General features: G+C 37.7%; 1 protein-coding gene across 22 annotated transcripts in view; it reads right to left on the bottom strand.

Annotated features, from left to right (window-relative positions):
* The window catches only part of LMNTD1 (lamin tail domain containing 1), a 218,799-nt gene that overhangs the window by 165,837 nt on the left and 25,265 nt on the right, over positions 1 to 27,697 (bottom strand). For 7 of the 22 annotated variants that reach the window (XM_078155056.1, XM_020965043.2, XM_078155054.1 and 4 more), the window contains exons 1-3: positions 21,397 to 21,538; positions 19,007 to 19,060; positions 15,790 to 15,962 (exon numbers count right to left, since the gene is read on the bottom strand). The exons of 1 other annotated variant lie outside the window; for it this stretch is intronic. The gene's annotated coding sequence lies outside the window, so the exon portion shown is untranslated. Of the gene's footprint in view, positions 1 to 15,789; positions 15,963 to 19,001; positions 19,061 to 21,095; positions 21,198 to 21,396; positions 21,540 to 27,697 lie in introns of those variants that run through there. 14 more of the 22 variants (XM_078155017.1, XM_078155058.1, XM_078155021.1 and 11 more) reach the window with 13 other exon arrangements.

Here is a 27,697-nt window from a genome sequence, read left to right as displayed (position 1 = left end):
GAAGTCTGTTATCTGACACTGCCTAGTTTCAGACAGTGGTGAAGTGAATAAGAGTAGAAAGAAGGAAAAGAAGTTGATCTTAACAAAATGTTCAGATATTTTTCCACATGAGCTGGTCTGGACTGATTCCGGTTTTATCTAACCCTGTGTACTCATCCCTTCTCTGAATTTGGAACAACAAAATTTTCTATAAATTCATGTTGAGAAACATCTGGATTTCTAGCACTAACTTGCCAAACCGAAATCTACACCAACAGTATTAAATACTCTATCACTATTAAGAAAGCAGTAAGAAGTGGAAGATATAAATGTGTTAAAAAGCCTCTGATATATCACAATCATCTGTTTCCTCTCTTAAGTCTTGCCAGAGAATTCATTGTTTAGCTATTGGTTTTCTCCATTATAACTACCTCTGGCTTAATGGAGTGCTGATTTATTGTCTTTAATTGTATAAAATTAATCCTATGGTCAAAATTATGACAGGAACATGTTTTAATATTTTAGTTGGGATATGCAAAAAAACTTTTAAAATTAGATTATACATCTAAAAAACATCCTTAGGAAACCCTTTGATATATATTGATTTGCACCAGAGCATCTAAATGACAGATTGTGTTTAGGGATTTCATAATCCTCTTGCATGGATTTCATAAATCCACCCTTTCCCATGTAAAATAATTATTTTTCTCTCCATTTGAGTATACTTTTTCCAAATGAACTTTAGAAAACTTGAAATACAATAATTATAAGAGAAGGAAGCCAAATGAAGCAGTAGTGGAAAGAGTACTGGACTTAAAGTTAAAGGATCTAGATTCAAATCTAAACTCTATCACTCACTGTGTGACTTTGGCAAAATTACTTCACCACTCTCTCTTTCTCCCCTTCATGTATAAATACTCATTCCATCTCTCCCTCTCTCCTTCTCCACCTCTTTCTTTGTTTTCTTCAAATTTTCATGTACACATATCCAAAAACAGATACTGTCATCCATGATTATGTTCTATCTCTAAATACTTCTCTGGCTTTATTCTTTCATTCTATAGAGAGAAATTATCTACATATTAAACTCCAAATTAATACTACCCAGGCAAGTAAAATAAATAAAATAAAATATATGTTTTTTCCTGTTTATTATAATCCTGGAAAGAATGGAAATGTGAATGAAAAATTGGAAAGTACTAGAAAAGAAAGGCAGAGTCAGGTTTATATTAGAAGATTAGAATGGGAGAGGATTTGATTGGATGTTAACATTATTTTCTAATGAAACTATTCAATTGAATTGGATTTATTAATTTCACTCTACTTAATTTCTAGATATTTCAAGTGTTAAGAGATTGTTCATTGCAGTGTGGGACAAAGGATGAATTTTTATTCAATATAGGGTTCTTGAAATAGCACCAGTTCAATCTAAGGATATAGATCAATTAGGTTTTCCTCTCTGACACGCAAACCATATGAAATATTTCAAAGATTTCTGTATGTGTAGGATTTTTACTTTCTGTAATTCATTACTGGAAAGGATTTTTACTTTCTGTAATTCATTACTGGAATCATTAATGATATTAGTGATGAGTTGAATAAAGGAAATATAACAGTATGACATCTTTACAACAACAGAAATACTCTTCCATCAAAGACCTCTAAAAAAGGTAAGATGGTGCTGCTTATGAGCAAATTCTTGTGAAGGTTTCTTACTACAGGTGTTAGTAATAGCCTTGAAAAAGAGGGCTGTGTAATATAATTGACACTTAAGTTGTTACACTGAGTCCAAAGACCCCCTCCAATCATTTAATGAACTGCACTTGGGGACAGTTATGTTCATTACTAAAATGATTTGACACATTGATCAAAGCACCACGCACAGTGGAAGGAGATAAAGTAGAATTCAGGGATAAGCTAGATGTCCAATTTGGATGGAATGAACAATGCATGAAAGAAAATAATATGAAACAGGGCTAGAAAGATAGGTGGGGACCAGATAGCGGAGAGCCTTAAATGTCAGGCTAAGGAGTTTGCATATTATTCTATAAGCATTGGGCAGACACTGAAGATTTGGGAGCAAAGGAGTGCCATGGTCAGATTTCACTATGAGGCAGACTAGTTTGGCACCTGTAGGGAGCATGGATTAGAGAGGAGAAAGACTAGAATCATAGACACCAATTAGAAAGCTATTACAGTAGCCCACTTTGAAAGTTGATGAAGACCTCAAATAGGTTGGTAAGTGGAGAGAAGAGGAGAAATGCAGGAAAATTAACAAGATTTGGCAAATGATTGACTATAGAGGGAAGAGCAAGTGATTGACTATAAGAGGGAAGAGCGAAGGATGATGGGTGGTGACAAACCTGAGTGGCTCAGAGGTAGTGGTGCTCTCAACAAATTAAGGGAGTTTAGGGTTGGACCAACTTTAAACGTGAAGAAAAATCAATTTTGAACATGCTTAGTTTGAAATGCCTCTTGGAGAACATATCCAGTAGGCAGTTGGTGATATGACTGTAGAATTCAGAAGAGAGACTAGGGCTAGTAATAATGACAGGCAGCATGGCAAGAGTGGATGGAAATCTGGCCTCGGAGTCAGAAAGACCTCTGCCACATACATGCCAGGTGTGTAATCCAGCACAAGCCACTTAGCCTCTTGATGCCCAGTGTCTTTCCTGCACTTATTCTGCGAGTAGTCACCATTTCCTCATGCAGATAGGAAATAATCCTGGTGATACTTCCCACACGCTATATCATGGTTAATGTCCCCTCACCCCATATTACTTTTAAATTTCTTTCAATCATTTAGTCAACAAATACTTATTAAGTGCTATGTGTCATGCCATGTTAATTAAGTGGTACACAGAGACAAAAATTAAACAAAGGTTTCTGCCCTCAAGGAGCTTACACTGTAATGGGAAAGGCAGTATGTATATATATAAATATATGCAAGATAATAAATACTAGGTAATTTGGTGGGGAAAGCACTAGCATGTAGCTAGTCCATAAACTGAGCTTTAAAGGAAACTGGGGAATCTAAGAGATGGAAATGAGAAGGGAGTGGATTCCAGGAATGTACAGAGATAGGACATGGAACATTGTTTGTGAGGAACAGCAAGAGTCAGTTTGGCTGGTCCACATGGAAGTGAAATTTGATATAATAAGACTGGAAAGGTTGCTTAGGGATGGGTCATGGAAGATTCCAGCTAGTAAACAGAGGAGTTTACATTTGGCTCCAGAAGTAAGGAGGGAGCTGCTGGAGTTTATTGTAGCAGAAGTGACATGGTCAGACCTGTGTTACCTTGCGCATATTTTGTCAGTCAGTCAACAAGCAATTATTAAGCACTTACTATCTGCTAAGCATTGTGCTAAGCATTGGTGATATAAAGAAAGGTAAAAACAGACTCTGCCTTCAAGGCCCTCACATTCTAATGAGGGAGATAAATATGAAAGTAACTATGTACATACTGCTATGTATAGAGTAGATGGAAGGTAATCGCAGAGAGGAATGATCTAGAGGCTGGGTGACTGGGAAAGACAATGAAATCTGAGCTAAGTCTTAAAAGAAAGCCAAGGAAAGTAAGGAGTGGGGGAAGGAAGTTTATTCCAAGCATGGGGGGACAAAAAGCCAGTATAAGGGCAAGAGATGGAGCATCTTGTGGGAGGAACAGCAAATGGTCAAGGTGATTGGATTATACAATGTATGGAAGGAAGTAAGGTACAAAAAGACTCGAAAGGTCAGAAGGGGCTGGGTTGTTAAGAACTAAATGACCAAAAAAATGGGGAGACTGACTATTTTGTCCTGGGAGTAATAGGAAGCCACTAAAGCTTATTGAGTAGGAGGGTGACACAGTCAAACCTATATTTTAGGAAAATCACTTTGAGTGGAAGATGAAATGGAGTGGGGAGCAAATTGGGACAAAGAGACCAGTCAGAAGCCACTGCACTAGAGATGACAAGAGATGGTGAATGCCTACACTAGGGTAATGACTATGGGAGGAGAGGAAAGGGAACATATATGAGAGATGTGATAAAGACAGAAACAACAAGGTTTGGCAACAAATTAGATATGTGAAGTGAGGGTAGAGGGTCAAGGTTGACATCAAGGTTGCAAGCCTGGGTAATGAGGAGGACGGCAGCACCACGAAGTAATAGTTAAGTTGGGAAAAGGGGTGGATTTTGGGGAAAATACAATGAATTTTTATTTAGCTATGGTAAGTTTGAGACTCCTTCAAGACATCTAGTTTAAAATATACAAAAGGGAGTTAGTGATGTCCTCAGAGGAGAGGTTAGGGCTAGATATAGAATCTGGAAATCATCTGCATAGAAGGGATAATTGAGCCCATGGGAGTTGATGAGATCACCAAGTGAGATAGTAGGGAACAAGGGTCTCTAATCTTTTTGTGTTTCATGGACATATAGGCTTTTGGGGAAGCAAGTTGTGGTATATGATTGTGATGAAATACTGTTGTGCTATAAGAAATGATGAGCTCAGTGATCTTAGGAAAACATGGAAAGAAAAAACATGCACAAAATATTGAAGAGCTAAATGAGCAGAACCAAGGGGACTTTGTATACAGTAACAGCAATACTATTTTAACTTTGAGTAAATAAGCTATTTTGACTATTATAAATACTCAGTTAATATAAAGGACATATGAAGAAAGATGCTATCTGCATCTAGAGAAAGAACTGATAAATAGACATATGTCCAGAATAATTTTACATATAATACCTATTTATGTCTAATGGTGGCCATCTCTAGGGTGGAAAGGGGGAGGGAAGAAAAAAAAGAAATTTACATGATAACTTTGTTGTATATTTAAAAGGAACAGCAAGTTGTACATAGTAGATTTGCAGTTTTACATGCAGTCATCTTTTTTATTATACTATGTCATAGAAATGCTTGTTTTATTCTATAAATTTAAAAGTAAAATAAATTTTTTAAAAGTTCATAGGCTGCAGGTTAAAATCTCTTAGCATAGAGAGAAAATAGAAAAGAGCCCAAGATAGAGCTTTGGGGAACACCCACTTCATGTACGAAGATGTAGGAAAAGAGATTGAGAAGAAGCAGTAAAACAGGCAGGAGGAGAACCAGAAGAGATCAGTGTCAGGAAATCCTAGTGAGGAGAAAGTATGTGGGAGGAGAAAATGTTCCTGACGCTAGGCCCAGAGTTCTATCAGCCATGCCACCAACTACCGATGGAAATGGTCAGGAGCACATTTCAACATCAGTACTCTGGAATCATGGTTAGTCATTGCATTGTCTCTCAAAGTTTTTCTTTACAATGTTATAGTTACATAAACAGTTCTGTTTTTGCTTATGCCACACTCTATCAGTTCATATAAGTCTTTCCAGTTTTCTAAGAAACCATCTATTTCTCATTTCTTAAAGCACAAAAATATTCAATTACATTAAAATACCATTATTTATTTAGTCATTCTCTAACTTGTGGACATAGTTTTCAGTTCCTCCCTAAAACAAAAATATAGATATTTTTGTATACATGAGTCCTTTGATCTCTTTTGGTAGAGGCCTAAGAGTGGCATCACTAAAGTCAAAGGACATGCAGTTTAGTGACTTCTAGGGTGGAAGAACCATTTCAACCACTCCAATTTTAGAGAGCACTCACTGTTAGGTAGTTTGTTTTTTCTTTATATCAATCCTAAATCTGGCCCTCTGCAACTTTTACCTATTGTTTTGAGTTCTGCCCTCTTCAAATAAACTGAATAAATTAAATCCCTTTTCCATATAAGAAAACTTTCAAAACACTTGAAGACAGCTATCATGTTGCCCAGGTTTTCTCTTCTATGAGCTTATCTTTCAAGCACTCCTTCTACATCATGATCTAACCTCCCTTCCTTCCTTCCCTTATTTTTATTTTTTTAAGAAATGAAGCATAGTATAATGGAAAAAATATAGGACTTGGGAGTAAGAAGATCTGGATTCAAGTCCTGACTTTTCCACTTAATAGCACTGTGACCTTAGACATGTCATATAATATCTCAGGGTCTGAGCTCCTCACCTATAATTCCTGCTCTGCCTATGTCATGGTTTTGTTATATGGACCAAATGTTTGTGAAAGTGCTTTGTAAAGTACTATATAAGTGTAATTTATGATTACAATTAAACTAAATCTGCACACAACTTGAAGAGGGAACAGAGCTTTCTCCCTCATTTAGCAGGCGAGGTCCAAGAGACATCTTTGCCAAGATCCTGGGGGAAAGAATCACATTTCAAAGTGACTTTAATAAGAGGAAAAGATGGCCAAAAGCAAAATGAAGCTTAGTAAGGGCAGTTTTGCCTAGGGATGGAAACCAACCTTTAAGAGACACACAATGAAGGACTGGTGATGTGCAAGTTTGGCAGAAAAGGTCCCAGAAAAGGGGACTGTGAGTAGAATGCTAGTCAAGAGTCAGCAATGTAGCCCCATAGTTTAAAATGCAAACACAATTCCTGGATGTATAAATAGGAACGTGACAGTAGGAATTGTGTGGTAATCCTTCAGTTGTGCTCTCTATCATTCAATAATAAAGCACCATGTCCAATTCTGGGCTCCAAACCAAAAATAAGAAATTGGACAGAGTTGAAAGTGGAGCTAGAAAGATAATTCAAGACTTAGATATCCGGGGGGGGGGGGGGGGAGGGCAGGGGAAGAAGCTAAGGGCACTAAGACTGTTAAATATGGAGAAAAGAAGGCTGAAGATTGATGATAATGACCTTTGGCCCTAAAAAGGATGCTTAGAGGATGGTATCCAGTTGTTTTTCCCTTCCGATATGGAGGCAATGAGAGGAGAAGAGGCTCAAACTTCAGCATCGGGAATTTCAGTTAATAGTTAGCAGAGACTTGCTGACAGAAAAGAGCTGTTCCAGAGTGGGTTGGGTCCTGCTGGTAATTGCCATCTCAGGAGGCACTTCAAAACAGAATAAATTCACCTTGGTCTGTGGTGGTTTGGGTGTGGTCCTGCCTGATGGTTCAGGGACAAACAAGATGAACTTTTAAAATTAAAGTCTCAATGTTTCTTTTCAAAGAGTCACAGAAACAGAATTTCAGAGCTAGAAAACTGCTTAGCAACAACATAGTCAACCTCATGCCTGAGAAAGAAACCCTAATGTAAGATACCCAATGAATAATCATACAATCTTTGCTTGAAGACCTCCAGTGATAGGGAACCCATTACCTCTCAAGGAAGCTATTTCACATTGGGCTTTAATTGCTAGGAAGTTTTTTCCCCTTGATATCAAGCCTAAATTTGCCTCTCTGCAACCTTGACAGATTATTTCTAATTCTTTGCTCCTGAGCCAAACAATACAAATATAATTCCTCTTTCATATGATAGTTTTTTTTAAGTGCTTAAAGATGGAAATCATTTTCCTTTCTGAGACTTCCCTTCTAGAGATTCTGCCAATTGCCAAGCCTGTAAAGACATTATAGATCTTTATTCTGTCATCACGATATCCTTAGCTTTTTTCATCTCCATATTTGATAGTAATGCCATTTGCACCACTGATAAAAAATTAAACATTAAAGGTCAGATCCCTGGCCCCAAGCATCTGTGGATCTCTGAGAAACTCCTTTGAAGATCTTCTTCCATGTTGACATAAAACTAATGACGACTCATTGAATCCTGCCATTCAACCAGTTATGAATCCATTTACTTGTATTGTCATCTAGCCCAGATCTCTGCTTTTTTTTTTTAGCCAGGATAGTATGACATACTTTAACAAGCACTTTATAAAATACTGGCAAACTATAACTGCAGCATTCCCCTGATGTATTAGTTTAGTAACACTGTCAAGAAAAGAAATAAAGCTAGTCAGGAATGGCCCTTTCCTTACATCATGCTGGTTCTTTGTGATCACTGCTTCCTTATCTAGATGTTTATAAATCATCTCTTTAATAATAGTTCTAGAATGTTCTCAGGAATCCAAGTCAAGCTCACTGACATACTATGTGAAGATTCCATTCTCTTCCCTTTTTGGAAAACTAGTACATTTACTCTTCTTTAGTCCTCTGTTACTTCTCTCGTTTTCCACAAGCTTTGGAATATCACTGACAGTCTTTGAGCAGTCATATCTTCTAGTTCTTTTGTTGAAAACAGAGCTCTCTTTTAAGTCAATGGCAAGTTATGTCACTGGGTACAGGAAATGTGCATACATTCAGGACCAAACAATCAGCCCAGTAAAGGATATTTTTGAAAGTCAACATTTGAGTGTCAGGGCTATCTTTACTACAGGATGAACATGTAGTTTTTGCCCCAAGGACCACTTTTGGAAGATGATAATAATAGCTCACATACTACTTTCCTGACAATAATAACCTTTTAAAGCAAGTAGTACAGTTACTATAATTTTCATTTGATAGATGAAGAAACTGAGTCTCAGCAGGGTTAACTGACATGGTGATAGAGGTAGTTACGGGCCATGCTTGAAGAGTCTTCTGTCTTCAAACATAGCATTCTTTCCCTACCCCCACATGGTTGTCCATTGTAATTAAGTTGAATTAAGTTACTTTTTGGTGGGTTTTTTTTTCATTTGCCTTATTGTAGTCATTGTGTTTATTTGCTTATTTCTGCTTTCTTCAGTCCAGTACTTTTCCTAGTCCACCTCACTATGCATCAAAGGAATGGAGCTAAACCTGGATGAAGAGGCTGCAAGGGCACAATAAAAAGAGACTGAATCTCAAGTCAAAGGACATGAGTGTGAATACTGGATGTGCCACTGATTACTAGGGTAATCTTAGGTAAGTCATGTAACCTTATAGAACTTCATTTTCTTCATCTATAAAATGGGGGTAGGGTATCATATTAGAATACCTCTCAGGCTCCATCCAGCTCTAAATTTATTAATACCATAAAGAAAAGTTGTCATTAAAAGGCTGCGTTTGGTCCCTGAGATGTTTTTAGAGCCCCACCTCCCTTCTGAAACTTTCCATTTATCAATTAAGCATTTACTAAACATAAATAGAAGATATTGTTTATAAAGAAGAAACAGGGAAAACAATACCCCCTACATAGCCATACCCACTCTGCCTTTATTCTGTCAAAGGGAGAATTGGGATAACAGTCCTCTCAGCCTGGTTCTTGAATTTCTAAAGGTTAGTTCTGTTGGTTGTGGGTTTCTTTTTCTTGAGAGAAATCAATTTCAATTAAGTGAATTTTAAAGTCTCATGGGATCATAAGTCTAGAACTAAAAGAGACCTCAGAAGTTTTCTAGTCCAAGCCCTTCACCTCCAGTGAGCTCAAGCGACTTTTCCAAAGTCACTCAGGCACATTATCCTTACAGAAATTGTCTACCACAATGAGGTTACAAAGCACTTCCAGGATGAACCAAGCATGCCTACAGCCCCAGTCTCTCTAACTCTAGTTGCATGAATGCACTATACTTGAAGTGTGGTGCATTAATGTAGTTTTTTTTTTTTAAATGATTTAAATATCATGGTAAGTGGGGTACTTGAATGGAAGCTTTGGTATGCTAATTGTGCCCATTCTTTCTATTCCAAACTGCTGACATAAAATTATTTGGTGGGGTCTTTCAAAATTTAATAAAGTCAGGATGAACTAAGTATTCTAAGCTCAAACTTCTCAGAAGAAAGTACCCCATATGCAACCTGATGCATAGAGACTCAGATAGATTCGATGAGCCCAAGGTCAAAAGGCATCCTGAATAACAACAGTGGCTTCTCTGCTCTCTGCCTCCTTTCAAAAATATATACTACCCTTCCTATCTCTTTATCATCCTTACTGTTTTCTGTGAATGGATTTTTTTTTCTTAAACAACTCTAGCATTTTATTACATTTTCACACTTTGATGTTCTAATCATTCAGTTCCAATCATACTTTAAACTTATTTCCTAGAACTTGCGGACTAAGTGAAGTTTCTAAATAGTTTTGCTAGAGATGTTTCTTTATGCTTCAGCTTTTTCATCCATAAAATGGAGTCTAAAAATATGTTATACATTTATATTCCTTAGCAGCCAGAGGCACCACCTGTCCCTACAATCCATTTCTGTAAAGATTAAAGATTAAAGTCATTAAAGTCAATCACTCAGAATCCCTTAGTAAGTTGAAGAGTGGGGCCATATGCAATCCAATAGTCCCAGTTAAAATTACTTGGTGGACTTACAGATACAGTGACATTACCTGGACAATTTAGGACAAAACTGATCAGGCATTTATACATTTTTGTTTTGCCATTTTTAGCTTTAAAATTAACCAAAATGTTTGTTTACTGAGTATACTTTCAGTGGATGGTAAATCATTTTGTCCAATACTAATAAAATCTATCTCCCAAAGTAAAAGTACAGAAGTGACTTGGAAATGTTAAGAAATTTTAATTCATTCAATAAACACGTACTAAACACCTATTAAGCCCAATATACTGTGCTCCTTTACCTCTAAGGAGCTTACAAATTCTAGTAGGAGATGATAAAACATGTGTGCAAATCAACCTATGATGAGTTGATGAGAAAATAATGAACAATTTATGCTAAGTACAGGAGTAGGGATGGGGATGGAATATCATGACCTGAGTGAGAGAATCTAAAAGGCCTCATGGAGGAGGTCATATTTGAGCTGGGATTTAATGGGAAGGATGCTAATGCTAAAAGGTGGGTGTGTAGGGGTGGTGGTGGCACAGTTTGAATAAAGATTCAGAAGTAGGAAAGTATGTTGAGAGGTAGAAGTGGTTCCTTTCAGAAAGGGCAAAGAATACACAAGAGAAATAAGAGATAGTGCTGCTGAATCAGGATCAAATGATAAACTGTCCTGAATGTCAGACCAAGGAATTTATCTTTATAGAGCTGGAAGGGATTTTAGTGGTGATAAAATCTAAATGTATTCATTTGACAGATGGGAAAACTCAGGCTCAGAGAGGTTTGACTTGCCCAAAGGCATAGATGAAGTAAGGAGGTCCTCTGACTCTATATAAGTACACACATTGTGTTCTTTCTCCTAAACCAGCTATTGAAGACTTTTTAGTAGGGGCATGACATGATCAAACCTGTGCATTAGGAAGATGGATTGGAGAAGGTATAAACTGGAGATAGCAATAGTTTAGAAAACTAGTGCAACAGTTCAAGCGAGAGGTCCTAAGAAAGTCTTAAACTAGGGCTGTGAAAATGGAAATGATAATGCTCTTATAGAATGTTACTCAGCATATTAGACTATAAAAGAAAACAACGCAAAGTTAGATGTTTCTATTTTGGGCCTTGACATTTTCACTCTAAAATGGAGATGGTGGTAAGGAGCAACTGATTGCAAAAAACAGCGGGTTCACACCTGCCACCCTTGACAGTATTAACTAATTTTTGAGAAATCATTTTTTTCAATCTCTTCTCAAAATGGTTCATTGGAGGAAGGGAATGTTATATATTGAAGATAAAGTCTTTATACTCATATTGTATTTTTAAGAATTATAAATGCAATCTGTATTTATCTACTTTTGTAAGTAAAGAAAACAATCTGCAAACATCTAATTCACAAAATACAGATTATGAAAGAGTTTCTGCCCTTTGAAGTAATTTCTTCATTTTTAATTTCTATGGAGCAGGTGGGATATAAAATTAATTTTGATGGGAAGGAAGTGGGCAAGCTGTGGGGAGGGAGGGAATATGCTGACAAAAGCCTTTATTTTGTTAGGGAGAGGATGGAGTTTCAGGTGTGAGAGCGGTAAAGAAAAAGATGACAAAAAGGTTGCTCAGAGAAATAAAAGTAAATTCTCAAAGATGGAAGAATGGCTAAACAAGTTACGGTACATAAATGCAATGAAATATTGCTATGCCATAAGAAACAATAACTATGACGGAACACAGAGAAGCATGGGAAGACCCATATGAATTGATACAAAATAGAGTAAGTAGAATTAGGAAAACAATATACATAATGACCACAACAATGGAAATGAAAAGAATGACAAAAAACAAATGAAAATGAATGCTACAAATTATAATGACCAAGTTTGACCTCAAAGAAGAGATATGAGAAGGTAATTTGCCCTACTTCTTAGCAAAGGTGGTGAGCCATCAATGTGGGACACTGTATATGATGTCAGACTTTTAAAATATCTTAATTTTGCTAAACTTTTTTTTCCTCTCTTTTTTATTTTTTCTTATAAAAGAGAGTGTTCTGGGAGGTGAAGGGAGAAAGAACATATTGGGAAATATAGGTGAGATTAAAAACAAGATATCTGTAAAATGTTTTTTAATAAAGAAAATAAAGTTGAAAGGGTACAGACTTATGGGAGTGGAAATCCAAACAGAACAAATAAAGAAGTGCTTTAAGTCAATAATTAAAAGCTTATATTTAACACAGAGGAAAATAGGCAGTTACAGTCTTTGTAAGGAAAATGACATGTTCAGCACAGTACAATTTGGTTTTAAGCATTACAAAAAACATCTAAGAGTTCAAATGTTTCTCTGAATATCTTCAGAGTTCCATACTGAACTAGAAGTCTTTAGATAACTCTAATATAGAAGTTTATAATTTCCTGTCCTAATACTCCTGGCTCACCCTCACACCCTCTTGACTCACAAAACCAAGGGGAAATTTTGGCATACCTTTTATTCCCCATGGCCAACTGTAGACTGTTGTTTTGATGCTATTACTCATCCTCCTTTGAAGTGCATGAAATCTGCTTAAACTACCCTTATCCCTTTCCTCTTAGTCGTTATCTGCCAACCTCTTTGACCTTCTTCACTAAGCTAAGCACCTGAATCACAGAATTCCTTTCCACCTTATTCCTTGCTGTCATCTTTGGACTTTCAACATCCATATTGATCTACTTTTAACACCCTGACCTCACAGTTCCTAAACCTCCAATCCGTAATAACTTCCACTCCACTCCAATCACCCACTGGGACAGTTATCAATCAGAGCTACTACCCCTAAAATATCTTAAAGGGTAATTTCCTTAAAAAAAAAACTACAATAATGGAGATGATCAGGGAAACCTTTTGATCTGCTAAATGGGGGGGCACCTCCAGTGGAGCTGAGCATGCATATTGTGTCTGTGGAGACTTATTCATTGGTGAAGGACTTATCCTTTAGAATAACACAGTAATCCTTTGTCACCCACAGTCTTGACCAGGTGCAGTGTCCAAAGGGCCTTGTGAGTAAGTCAAGAAGAGCTGCCTACTCAGTAGCCTATAAAGAGTGAGGAGAGATTACTTCCAGTCTCTTTCAAGGCAATCTTTTTTGGGGGAATACAACTCTCCTTTGAACTTCAGCAGCAATGATGACTTCACGCACCTATCAATATGTAGGCTACCTGTGCTAATGATAATGAGCTTGAGATAAATGTTCCTAGTGTTAGTGGCAACCTCAAGAGCTGAAGAGGTCAGAAGTGCAGAGTAGCACTAGTTGCCTAGCAGGAGGTGATTTCTACAACAGCTTCTTGGAGGAAAAAGCAGTACTGCCAGGAGTCTGTTACACAAAAGCTGTTCTTGGCTGGTCAGAAGATTGGAATTTTATGAGTTGCTCAGGCAGATAAATCTGAGGCAAAAGTGAAATATTTGTTCCATTGGTACACAATACTATATTTACCACAAGGAAACATATTAGAGAGGTAGTAAGTACTGCTTTATGTCTACAGTATGTATCAATATGCACTGATGTATTTTGTGGGGTTTAAGCATTTTGTACCTGGTGAAGGAAATAGTTTTCTTATACCTGATATCTACTTTGGATAATGAGTATCCATTTTGGGGAGAACCATATACATGAGACATTTCTAAACTTTATTTAAGAAAAAATCTCTAGAACCCTGGATTGGGAGTATAATGAGCCAGAGAGAAATGGGAAACACCTGAACTCCCTCCCTTTTAGAGTCAGGCTTCCTCAGGATTGAACCTAGTGACCCCTTTTGTAGGAAGGAGTATCCCACGAGCAACAACTAAAATCTCAGGGCTTGTCTTGAATCTTTAGGGTTCATTCCAATGACTCTCGAGTACATAAACCCTTTTGTGGATCCCTATAAATATTTGGTACTCATTTGAAATTGTTTGCATCAACCTTCTTCATCTATCCTCTGGTAAATTTGGTAAATTTTTAGTGATCAACTAGTGGAAAATGGGGCACCCTTGTTTTGAGTGTCCTGGTAATCTCTGGAGGATTTTGTCTAGAGATGTTATCTTAATTGCTCTGGGCATAAATAGGGTCCACTGGAAGAAGCTATAGTTAATCATGTGCTAGAGAAACTCAGGGAGAAATCTTCACCGAGGACAGTTTGGTTTCATATCTGAGGGTGAAGGGTAACTTCAATTCCCAGTCTATAATCACTGCCGGAGGAGTCCCACATACAAGGAAAACACTTTTGGGATTAGACTTGCCCTCTGAGAGGGAAAGCTCCCCTTTATCCCTTTCCTATTATTTATTTCATTTTATTTTCCTGCTTCTAGTTCTTTTTATTTTAATTTTATTTTTTCCTAAATATTTTGGCTGGGACAGGCCCTTACAAACACCTAGTAGAGAATTTTGTCAAATGTATTTGCTTGTTGAATTTGTATACCTTTGTATTTGGAGGTGATTGTAATCTCCAGTCTACCAAATGTAGGTCTTGATTTTCAAAAGACTGTTAATTTTAGCATTATCTAAGAACTGGGCTGAATGGGCTATCAGCAGTTTTTTGAAAAAGCATTCAGAACTGTGCCATGTGAGTCCTCTTTGAGAATGAAGGACAAACCACAACCACAATATGGACTATTTAGATTTTCTAGTGCAAGGCAATGAGAGAGCTAATACAATGGACACCACCCAAGCTTTCCCAGGTCCCCAGAGAACTAACCATAACTGAGGACATTTTCACAAACCAACAAGTTGATTCATTAGGGTCACAGATATTTAAGTTGGGGGCAGCCAAACAATGGTTATCAGGGGAACTGCCTGATCTAATGTACTAAAGCACTTTCCTTGTTATATGTATAGGTGATCATCTGCTCAACCTATATAAAGCTGACTTCACAAAACAAAGGCCTTTTAGCAGCATACATGTGTGTATACACATATATGTACATGTGTATATACACACACACGCAATATGTATGTATATCCATATTTGATATGTCACCTGTGTCATAGGAATTTTTTATTTTTATAAATCCCATATTATAAAGACCCTTTCTTCCACTTTCATTCATATCAAAATAGGCCAAAGGCAACATATTTCCCTACCAGACTCTTTGCCACTCAAGATACAGCAATCTTTGAGCAGGTCCAAAGAAGAGAACAGATAGAAAAATAGGAGCTAGGCAGAAAGGTTTAAAAATGACGACAGTTAAAGGAGATAATACTGAGTGAACTCTTATTGACAAGTATATGGAAAGTAATCACTTCATCTGTGTTACAGAATGAGCAGGAAAAAATGTGACTCAATTACAGTGAGAAGAGATTTATATGAAGATTTATAAACTTCCAGGAATGAAATACTGAGAGATGTTGTAGAACTTTTCTCCCTAGACATTTTTTAATAATAGGATAAGCAACCAGATGTTTGGAGTGGTTTAGTCTTGACAGTTATACTGACAATCCTTTCCAACTCCATGATTATATGTAATGAATACTGTCTCAAAATGTCCTCTTAATTGAGAGCTTACTGTTTGCTGGTATGTGCCTATACAGACCATTCACCTTTCTCTAACCTTTTATAGTGGTGAGACTATAATATACACACACCCAAGCTTTCTGATTACAATTCAGATACTTACCCCTTAACAGGTAATGTCTAGGCCATTTGGAAGACTATGAGTAGAAAAACAAAATTTTTAAACAAAGCTGTTTAAATCTGGCTTCTATAAATATTAAGTTTATGGAACACACCTGGAAAACATTGCCTTTGGTGGACTCACATATAAGTAATGTGACAAGCAACCCAAGTTTTCAAGAGAAATACAAAAACAATAGGTTCTTGTGATACCAGATTTCCTTGTTACAAAAGATTTGGACCACAAAGCAGAATGATGATGAGACAGGAATCAGTGAAATTCAGGAAACTAGAAGGTAAAAGGAAAAACAATTATGATTTTCGGGTAGTTCACATTAAATATAAATGAGAAATAGTCTATAACTCTGTTATCTGTGAACCAAAACACAAATTACAAAACCTAACAAATCTTTGTAAATTGAAGAATGTTTTGACACAAGGCCTTCCTTTCCTGACATTTTTGCTAATGAACTCAATCAACATTTAGTTGGCCTAGTATGACTATGGTCCCTTGGTGAATACCAACATGAACATGATGTGGTCCCTATCCTCAGTGGACTTACAATTTATTAGGAGAGAAAAGATATATATATAGCATGGTATGAGGAAAAGTCTCCCTGCCTCTAAATACTTTCCCCGTTGGTACCTTAAATTCTTCTGTTAACAATCTATTCCTCCACATGAAGCACTGACCTCTTCCTGAGGTACCTGCTTTTAAAAAGCAAGGGAAGAGTGACACCCAATCAGCTTAGTGTAACTTGGTTCATTAGATCTTGTCTCTGACAGAAGAACCCAAAGCAAGCAACATGAAAGCACTGAGTAGCTGAAAGGAGAAAAGAAGAGGAAATTTTTACGTAGGTCCTATCCTTTATACTACTTCTTAACTCAAGTAGCATGCATTAGTTCAAACTGAAAATTAATTCTAACATTACATTAATTCCTACTGAGGATCAGAAGTTCACAGAATCATAAACTTATGGACTTAGGGCTGAAAGAGATCTCAGAATCCATCTAGTCTAACTCCATTTTAAAGAGAAGAAACCAAGGCCTAGAGAGGCTCAGCAACTTGCCAAAGGTCATCAGAGGCAGGATTTGAATCCACATCCTCTAACTTTACAGTCAGTGCTCTTTCCATTGTACCATGCTACAACCAAAAAAAGTTAGAGAATCTGCCATGGGGAGGCTTATAACATATAGGTCGGAAGCTCAAACAATTCTGAAATTTACTGTTGCATTTTAAAAACACCATAATACATATTTATACCACAATGTATATAATTTATGATTTGACTCTACTTTTGGTACTTTAAATTCTTGCTATAGTGTGCTATCCAAACCTTTCTGGGGAGAAAGCTTTGGATGTGATTCACTACAGATTATTACAATTCTGTTCCTCTGGAGCTAGAATATGAGGAAATTATGCTCTCCTAAGTATAATCTTATAGGGCAAGACAGGGTGATAAAATAATAATAATAATAATAGATACTTACATAGTGCTTTATAATATCTTCTCATTTAACCTTCTTGAGGTAGTAACTACAGCTATGTTTACAGATAAAGAAACTGACATAAGGAAACTTTACAGAGGGTAAGTGAATTGCCAAGAGTCACACAATTAATAAGCGGCAGGATTTAGAACCCAAGTCTTTTTTACTTGAAGTGAAGCTAGCATTCTTTCCATTATACAATACTATAGGGATGCCCACCATGGTTCACCATACAATGTTGTAAAAAATTATTGCAGTATACACATAAAAAGATATCCTATCACAAATTAACTGTGAAATCAGACACCATTTGATTGTTTAAATAATTTTTTTCTGTTATTTTTAAAGCATATGAAAAAATTATTTTTATTCCATCATCTTTTCCCCTATTTCTGTGAAGGACAGTGATAGCAATAAGGAATAACAGCTAGGTTCAATTTTGAATTGCTCAAATTTTTATTTATAAAAGTTGATATAACCTTATTTAACTGTTTATTACCCTGCTTTTAGTCATACTTATTAGCAAATCTGATTTCCCTTCATTGGTAAAAACCTAAAAGCTTATTCATATAGTTGTGTGGCTGTCACATTCTGTTTTAGTTCTTTCTGCCCATTAGCATCTCCCTGAGGAAGAATATTAATTTTCACATATGTTTCTTCATCACTGTCTTTTTAAATGGAAAACATTGGAAAAAATCCTACAAGTTTAGGAAACTGGACTGAATTATTTCCATCTTTTAAGCCCTGTAGCACTCAATGGTACATCATACATGAGACTGAGGTAGACCCCAAACTCACCCACAACTTTTGGTTATAAAGATTTGCCTGAGGCTCAGATGCATGAAGTGACTTGCCTATAGTCACAAACGTAAGCATCTAAGATGAAACTTCATCCTAGGTCTTCCTGATACCAGGTCAAGCACTCTAACTACAAAATACTTCCTCTCAGACAGCTACAATGTTAAAATCTGAGTCTAACATTTGCCCTCCCATACATCTTGCTGTCCTTTCCATTTTACCTTAGCCAATTTATTCCCCTTGTCCCAGGCCCATTCTTTCCACTTTATCTCATGTTATTTGGGGGACAGTATTTCATAAGACACACAAGAATTTTAAAATTTTTTTAAAAAAAGAACTTAAAAAAAACAAACAAACATAGCACTCTGGGTCCATTTAGTGAAGGGACAAATTGCCTAATACTGACCAGTGGAGGCAAAAAGCATTATTGTATTAAAATATAATAACAACTTCAAGTAATAAGACTTAAATTATGTTCCATATATATTTTCAAGAAGTCAGGAAAGAGGATTCTATGCTTTAGAAAAATTCCTATAAAAACTATTTAAAATAAAAAAACTTTTGATGCTTAACAAGTGATGATCCAGGTTTCTGAAATTTTTATTTATCTTTCTCCAACATGCTGAATAAATGAAGCCATCCCCTAAGTGGGACTAGCTATAACACCCTTTGCTTACAAAGATAAGCCCCCATCAGGTAAGTCTCACATGATGTTTTCCCAGTAAGGAGGATGGATTTACACTGGCTCTGACACAATGTCTTACCCAATGATATTAATTTGTAGGACAGGTGGCTGGGGGTAGGGGTGCTGTAGAAACAGATCAAAACTATCTCACCCACACAGGGATCAAACACATGACCTTGGCCTTTTTACAGGGTGAACTAACCAACTGAGCAAACCTAGACCAAAGGCCAAACCCAGACCACAGAATACTTTATAGAGTAAATTAAATTTGTTTGATTGTGCTTAAGTAAGTGGGAACCCTCCCCTTCCCCTTTTTCTTTTATGAAAGGCTTTATGGAGGATGTGGTAACTACCTACCTTACCTTTCAATTAGGAGCATTTTACAACTGATTTCCTCCTAACAGCATCAAGAGCCACTGTGAATAAAGTAGATAATAATTTTTGGAGTATAAAATAGTTTATAAGACTCTGGAAATGTTCACAAGTTCTGTGATGATGTTATTTGTTGTTAGAGTTAAAGGAGGTTTGAACTACTGTTAGCTGGGTCTGCTCTCTCTTGCTCACAGTTAATTACATTTAACTATGTGACCTGGGTTTAAAAAAAATGCCCAAGACCATAAAACCCCAACTTTACAAAATGATATACCTACAAACTAAACAGGAAGGAACCAGAAGGAAAATATATTTTCTGGCAATCATCCCAGCATCCACAAATTGTTCTGCGATTGCTTTTTAAAAAATTTTTTCTTTCTAAAATGTGCAGTCAGTGCATTGAAAAATTAAGAGTCTGTTGGTTCAAAAGAAGATAATTGCAGAACAATGAACATCTCTTTGAACTGAGTATTTTTTTAAAGCAATAATATTGTTCAATGGGCATCATTAAGCATTCCTGGGGCACACCTCTATTAGCTGAGTATTCTCTAATCGCTTTCATTCATTTCCCCTAACTCATTAGGGTCAAGTTATGGTTAGCATCTTTACTGAAATAATTTGACTGAGATGTAGAACGATTTAGTGACCTGCAAAAGTCTCCCAGAGTTTTAGGACTGCTATGCCTGATATTCCCAAACTTCCATTAGATCACTTAAATCATGCCATATTTCCATTTGTGATTCCATTTGTACAATAAGAAAAAACAAATAATCTTGTATAAAATAATTCCTAAAGAGGAAATATGGCATAGTGGATAAAGTGCTGAATTAAAACCTAGGTTCAGATTCTGCCTCTAATGTGCCTCTGATGCTTATTAGCATCCGTAACCATGGGCAAGTGACTTAACTGAACTTAGACTGAGTTTCCTCATCTGTAAAATAAGGAAATTGGCCTTGGTGACCTCTAAGGTCCCTTCCAGTTCTAAATCTACAATACTCCTCTCTAAACCTATGATTTGCAGAGCAGGTGCCAGAGAGAATTCCTTAAAACAGCAGAAAGGAGGAGGTTGGGGAGAGGAGATCTTGTAGCACTTTGCAATTCTCTTACCTATTTTTTTATATTCTCAATTGAATCATATTTACATCTATATTCATCTTATCTCCCCTGTAATCCTCATACACTTTTCACATGCTCAAACAAATTATATTTACTTGTGTGTTCGTCTTATCTCCCTTGTAATTCTTATACGCTTTTCATAGTCTCTTAATTGTATATTCACATATGTATTTATCTTATCTCCCCCATAATTCTTTTATGTACTTTTCATATTTTCAATTATACCTTGTTTCCTTAAGTATTCATTGTCCCTGTTAATTTTTATACACTTTTCATATTATCAATTGCATTTTATTTACTACGTATCCATCTTATCTCCTCTATAATTCACATACATTTTTCATAGCCTCAATTTGGGTACATTTTCCTAAAAGTCTCAGTGTAGTTTTAGCTTCAAATGTCCAGTTTTAAGCTTAAAACTGTATTAAGATTTTTGGGACAACCTGTATATACTTGTGTATTTATCTTAGCTCCCCTGTAATTGTCTTACAAACACTTTCATAATTCTTGAAGTACTGCATTTATTTGTGTTTCCATCTTGTCTATGCAATTTATGATTTTTTGATCAAACCCTTTTCAAGTACTAAGTGCTAGGCAATGTGTTAAGTAACAACCATACAAAGATAAGGCAAAAACTGTCTGCCCAAAAGGTGCTTACACTCTAAAGACAGTCAATAGTACACAAATGAGTATTTAAGAGACTTAGTAGTAGATGGAAGGTAATCTTAGAGGGGAAGGTACTAGTAACTTAAGGTGGGGGTGGGAGGTGGGAGGAGAGGAGGGGAAGGGAGACAAGGTGGGGAGGATGGGATGACACCCCAGTTGCAAGCCTGAGTGCTTGGGAGGATGGGGTGTACTCCACAGTAACAGGGGAGTTCGGAAGAAGGGAGGATTTGCGGGGGTGGGGTGGGGTGGGGAGTGAGTGTTGGGGGGTGTTTGGGGAGGAGGACAACGACACCGAACTTTTGACATGTTGAGTTTCAGACGTCTACTGGACATGCAGTCAGAGATGCCCAAGAGGCAGGTGGAGATGTGAGCCTGGAGGCCCTCAGAGAGGTGAGGTCTGGTGGGAGGGTGGGGTGGGTTCCCCCAACAGGAGGGTCCCCCCTCCCCTGCGGGTGCCACAGTCACAAATGCCTACTGAATGCATGGATGAATGGGGCATCACAATAGGGGGTCGTGCCATCCCAGACCAACTGCAGGGCTCCTCTCTCCCCTCACCCCCGGTTGCTAGGCGCCGCTCCCACACCAGCTCCTTCCCTACCTCCTCCTCTTCCCTCTTCTCATTCACCTGCAAGTCTAACCCACGAATTTTCTTCGTGCAGCTGCTTCGTGCTGCCCCGTCTCCTTCCTGGTCCCCCACGCCGGGGGAGCTTTTGGCTCCGCCTTTGCCCTCAGAACCCCCTGACGCTGCGGCGTCTTCTCTGCCTCCCTCTAGTGGCGAGCCGCGGGACTGCACGGCAGGAGCAGGGCTGGGTGGGGGTGGGGGTGGGGGTGGGGGTGAGGGTGGGGGTGGGGCAGCCAGCCCGGCTGGGGGCGCCCCGCCCCCCGCCTGCCCCCTGGCACGCTGGCTGGGCAGTGGCACAGCTAGTCCCCAAGCCCCGGGCTTCTCCTGGGTCGCAGGCCAGCGCTAATTATTATGAGAAAAGGAGGCTTGTTTTCTGCTTCCGTTTAAAGGAAGCCTTCTAGTCCATTGGTCTGGCATGAGGTTTCTAGGACCGGCCAATCCAACAGTTAATTAGTGAATATTTTAATTAAGTGCCTACTACCGGTTGGGTTCTGTGCTAGGCCCTGCAGATGCAAATACGAGGAACGAAACAATTCCCTACTCACAGGGAACTTGGCGTTCTGAAGGGGAAGACAAGTACATATAAAAATACAAGCATCAAATATAAAGTTAATGAGTACAAATACGGTTCCCAGATACAAGGCAGTTCGGTGGAGGAGGGCACTGGCGTTAGGGGGTGAGGCCAGGCTTCATGAAGAATCCTGTGTTTATTACCTAGCAGTACTTTAGAGGGACCTTGGTAAGGATGCTCACAGAAGGATACTTGCTGCTTAAGAATAATCTTCTGAAGCAATCGAGATCAATCGACAAACATTTACTAAATGCCTGCTGGGTGACAGGCAATATACCAGTTGCTGGGTGTAAAAATAAAGAAAAAAATGAAATAATCCCTATTGTCCAGAAGCTTACGTTCTATCAAGGAAGACAATGTATTCATAGATGTGTGTACTTATAGACAGAATAAATATATGCAGAATAAATAAAAAATAAATACAAAGTAATTAGATGCAAGGTAGTTAGAGAGGGACACAAAGCATAGGATTTTATGCCCAGAGTGTACCCAGATGATGCCTTTTTCTTTTCTTTCTGTAGCTAGTACTACAAAGGGAATTTTGCATGCTAACAAGAGTCTGGGATCAGATCTATTTGGCAGCATAATCTCTCCTTCTCAAGAGCCAGATTCTTTCTCTGCTGCTACTACTTAGAAGAAACAAAAGGTCATTGTCCAAGTCCTCATTCAGTAATGATGGCATATCTTTTTCAGGGAATTTTCCAATTTTTTTTCTTTTTTAGAAATATAATGACTTTTAAAACCACTAAGTTTGATATTGTTGTTGAAAGGAACATTTCCAACCCTCATGATGACTTTTTCCTTCTCCCAGTGTACTTTGTATAACCATTAATCAGTACTTTTCATCCTCTGAATTGATATTTCATTCTTTGCCAATAGAGAAATGTTACCGTGCCCAACATTTCCTTCAGAAGCCGAAGTGAAAAACAATTCTGGAGAAAAGGCCAGCTCTGAAATGGGAATGTATCATATATTTGCTCTAACAAAAGACTAAATAAAAATAAAAGACTATAATAAAGTCTTCTCTATGAGAAGAGACCCATTCCCAACACATAGTTGTTTCAATTAGATTCTCATAGTTCTTTACCTAAATTTACCTAAATCTTCATGATAGTAATTGTACGGTTGATATAAATCAATTGTGAAGATACAGAGAGGCAGCAACTGCAAATTCAAGAATATTTTAAAATGAATTTGTATTTTGTTAATCACAATATTTTTATGGACATTTGAATAATATCTGTATGTGAGAGAGATAAGACTGAAAGACAAAGACAGAGAGAAGGATATAATGGATAGAGGACTAGACTTGGAGTTTAGGAGACATGGGTTGAAATCTTACATCTGACACTTTCTAGTTATATGACCACAGAGAAGTTATTTGATTCTTCTAGGCTTGTTTTCCCATTTATAAAACAGAGATAATAATACCTCTAATAATAGGATCATGGAGCTATAAAGCTGTCTGGAAAGAACCTCTGAGGCCACCCCCTTCATTTTATAGATGGGAAAACTGGGAGATTAAGGGATTTGCCCAAAGTCAGATAAATAAGTAACAGATGACATTTACATAGCACTTTAAAGTTTGTAAAATGCTTTTCACATATAATTTCATTTGGTCCTCAATGCCTGTGACAGAAGTACTATAAATATTATTATCTCCATTTTACAGATGAGTAAACTACTGAGAGGTTTAAATGAGATAATGCATGTAATGTGCTCTGCAAAGCTTAAAGCCATATAAATGTCATCAATATATAATTTGTTCAGGCTATAGAAGGTATATTTGCTTATTATGCCAACCTATGTTGCATGTTTTATTGGAGCCAAAGGGGCAGCTAGGTAGCTCAGTGGATAGAGCATGGGATCTGAAGTCAGAAAAACCAGAGTTCAGTAAATATTTATCTATATAGTTTAGACATAGATTTTTTTTTCTGGAGCAACTAGGTAGAGTAGTGGATAGAGTACCAGGCCAGGAATAAGGAAGACAAGTCTTTCTTAGTTCAAATCTGGCTTCAGATACTTAACTAGCTGTGTGACTCTGGGCAAGTCACTTAACCCTGTTTGCCTCAGTTTCCTCATCTATAAAAAGAGCTGGTGAAGGAAATGGCAAACCGTTCCAGTATCTTTGCTGAGAAAACCCCAAATGGGGTCATGAGGAGTCAGACAGGACTGAAAAACCACTGAAGAACAAAAACAAATTTAGACTACTGGCTTGTAGCATGTTGGTAGGGGTATTAGAACTACAGGCTCTCAAGTTTACCTCCTTCTTTAAAAATGTGACAGAACTGGTAATTCATCTTCTAGAGACTACAACATGTGAGTGACTATAAACTAGTTACTTAGCATCTCTGAAACTCCATTTTTTCATTTGTGAAATGGTATTACTAATACCCATAGCACTTAGTTCACATGGTTATTGTGAGTTTCAAATGATATAATCTATGTAAAGTCCTTTGAAAAGTGCCTAGTGGCAATGTACTGTTGGTGGAGTTGTGAACTGATCCAACAATTCTGGAGAGCAATTTGAAATTATGCCCAAAGGGCTATAAAACTGTGCATACCCTTTGACTCAGCAATACCACTGCTAGGTCTGTATCTTGAAGAGAAAAGGACCTATATGTACAAAAACATTTATAGCAGCTTTTTGTGGTAACAAAGAATTGGAAATTGAGGGGATGCCCTTTGATTGGGGAAATGGCAGAACAAGTTGTGGTATATAGCACTATCGGCTATAAGAAATGATGAGTAGGGTGTTTTCAGAAAAAGACATGGACTTACATGAACTGATACAAAATGAAGTAAGCAGAACCTTGTACACAGTAAGAGCAATATCGGGTGATGATCAGCTGTGAATGACTTTGGTAATCTCAGCACTGCAATGATCTAAGACAATTTCAAAGGACTTGTGATGAAAAATGCTATTCACCTTTATAGAAAGAATTGATAGAGTATGAGTGCAGATTGAAGCATACTATTTTTTACTGCATTTTTCTGGCTGGGCTTTTTTTTTGGTCTACGTTTTCTTTTACAACATAACTAAAGTAGAAATATCTTACTTGATGGCATATGTATAATCTATACCAAATTGCTTGCCTTCTCAATGAAGGGGGAGGGGAGAGAGAAAGGAAGAGGGTTTGGAACTGAAATGTTTAAAAAACAAATTTAAATACTTGGTTTTACATGCAATTAGAATTTTTGGGGGGAGCTAGGCAATGGGGTTAAGTGATTTGCCCAGGGTCACACAACTAGTAAGTGTTATGTGTCTGAGGCTGCATTTGAACTCAGGTCCTCCTGAATCCAGGGCTGGTGCTCTATCCACTGCACCACCTAGCTGCCCCCAGCAATTAGAATTTTTTTAAAAACTTAACACACCAAAACAGAAAGAGAGAGAGAGAGAGAGAGAGAGAGAGAGAGAGAGAGAGAGAGAGAGAGGGAGGGAGGGAGGGAGGGAGAGACAGAGACAGAGAGAGAGACAGAGAGAGAAAGAGAGAGGGAGAGAGAGAAATTTGAGTAGCTCTTGTTTGATAGAGAACAGTGTTGATTGATGAAATCATGCCACCTCAGAAGGAGACACATAACTTCTGGCAGGATAGAGAGGGAGCCTTGTTGTAAGCAATGATATGAGACATAATTACCCTGTCTTTAGGAATCAGGTTGGTGGTTTGTTCCTAGAGGAGTAGATATTTGTCTTGTTAAATATTTAATAAAATTTGATTGCATACAAAAAAAAGGAAGGAAGGAAAGAAAAGTGCCTTAATGGCCAGTATGAGGGGTAAACAACTGTAATCCCTGTTACTGAGGAGCCTAAGGCCAGTGGATTGCTAGAGCTTGGTAGTTTTGAGCTCCAATAGGGCTAAAGTCAATGAGGTCTCTACATTGTATTTAGTACCAACAAGGTGAGCCCCTGAGGTCACAGGGCCAGCACTCTGCCTAAATAGAGGAAAATAGGGCTTAGGTCAGAAATGGGTGAGGTCAAAATTTCTGTGCCAATCAGCAGTAGGATCAAGCCTGTAGTGGTCACTGCACTTCCAACCTGGGTGAGATAGAGAAACTCAGTCAAGAAAGACAGACAGAAAGATAGGAGGAAAAGGAGGAGGGGAGGAAGGAGAGAAGGAAGGAAAGAAGGAAGAAGGGAGGGAGGGAAGGAAGGAAGGAGGAAAGCAGAGAAGTGAGAAAGGAGGGAAGAAAGGAAGGAAGGAAGGAAGGAAGGAAGGAAGGAAGGAAGGAAGGAAGGAAGGAAGGAACAAAGGGAGAAAAAAAGGAAGAAAGAGGGAGGGAGAGAGAAAGAAGGAAGAAAGAAGGGAAGGAAGGAGGAAGGGAGAGAGAGAGAGAGAGAGAGAGAGAGAGAGAGAGAGAGAGAGAGAGAGAGAGAGAGAGAGAGGAGAGAGAGAGAGAGAGAGAAGTGCCTAGTACTATGGCATCAAAATGTATTTGAATCATATGTATATATAGATAGATAGAGGGCACAGGGTAAGTTGAAGATTAAGGGGTCTTATCTCGAGAATAAAATTAAGGGATGAGGGAAAATTATATTCGGAGAAGAAGAAAGGGAGATGTAGAATACGGTAAATTATCTCACACACAAAAAAAAAGCCCCAAAAGAAAAGGCTCTTACAGTGGAGGGGAAACAGGGGAAGGTAAGAGGGAATGAGTGAATCCTATTCTCATAGGATTTGGCTTAAGGAAGGAATAATATACACATTCAATTGGGTATGGAAATCTGTCTTACCCTACAGGAAAATAGGGGGAGAAGGGGACAAGAGAGCAGGGGGATGATAGAGAGGAGGGAAGATTGGGAAAAGGTGTAATCAGAAGTAAATACTTCTGAGGAGGGACAGAGTCAAAAGAAAGAATTGAATAAATGGGAGGGCAGGATAGGATTAAGGGAAATAGAGTTAGTTTTTCACAACATGTCTACTATGGAAGTGTTTTGCATAACTGCACATGTACAACCTATATTGAGTTGCTTACCTTTTCATTGAGGTTGGGTGGGGAGGGAGGAAGAAAGAAAATCTGAAACCTAAAGTTTTAAAAACATATGTTTAAAAAAAATGTTTTCACATGCTACTGGGAAGTAAGAAATACAAGAAATGGGGTACAGAAGTCTATCCTGCCCTACAGGAAAATAGAAGGGGAAGGGGATAAGAGAAGGGGGGAAAGATAGAAGAGAGGACAGACTAGGGGAAGGGATATTCAGAATGCACGCCATCTTGGGGTGGGGGGAGTGGTGAGGTGGGGTGAACATTTGGAACTCAAAAACTTGTGGAAGTGAATGTTGAAAACTAAAAATAAATTTATGTTAGAATAGGGAAAAAACATATTTGAATCATAAGTTTTGTTTGGAGTGATTTTTGCCAACTGTCTGTCTATATGATGATGAGAAAATTGATATAAAGGTTATACCATTTACTTCCCCACCCTTTCCTGTGTTCCATTCCTTTAAAAATCAATTCAACTGAAATTTACAGGAAGAAAAGATCTTGGTAACCGTTCATACTAAAAGTTTACGGTTTGCATCAGCTCATATATAGGAAGAATAAGAGTTGCTTTATTGGTTCATGTAGACCCACCAGCAGCTTGCTTTCATGGAATATTTACAAACCTAGAATTCAAATTTTGAGAGTCAATGGGACCTTTCCTTTACCATGGTGCATTTTTATGCCACTGTCTTTTTCTCCCCACATCATAATCCTGGGTGTGATG

The sequence above is a fragment of the Phascolarctos cinereus genome, unplaced genomic scaffold (assembly GCF_003287225.1).
Source record: "Phascolarctos cinereus isolate Bilbo 61053 unplaced genomic scaffold, phaCin_HiC Scaffold_1;HRSCAF=81, whole genome shotgun sequence".
Taxonomy (NCBI): Eukaryota; Metazoa; Chordata; class Mammalia; order Diprotodontia; family Phascolarctidae; genus Phascolarctos; species Phascolarctos cinereus.
The sequence above is the reverse complement of the archived record's forward strand: the minus strand, read 5'-3'. Positions and strand labels throughout refer to the sequence as shown.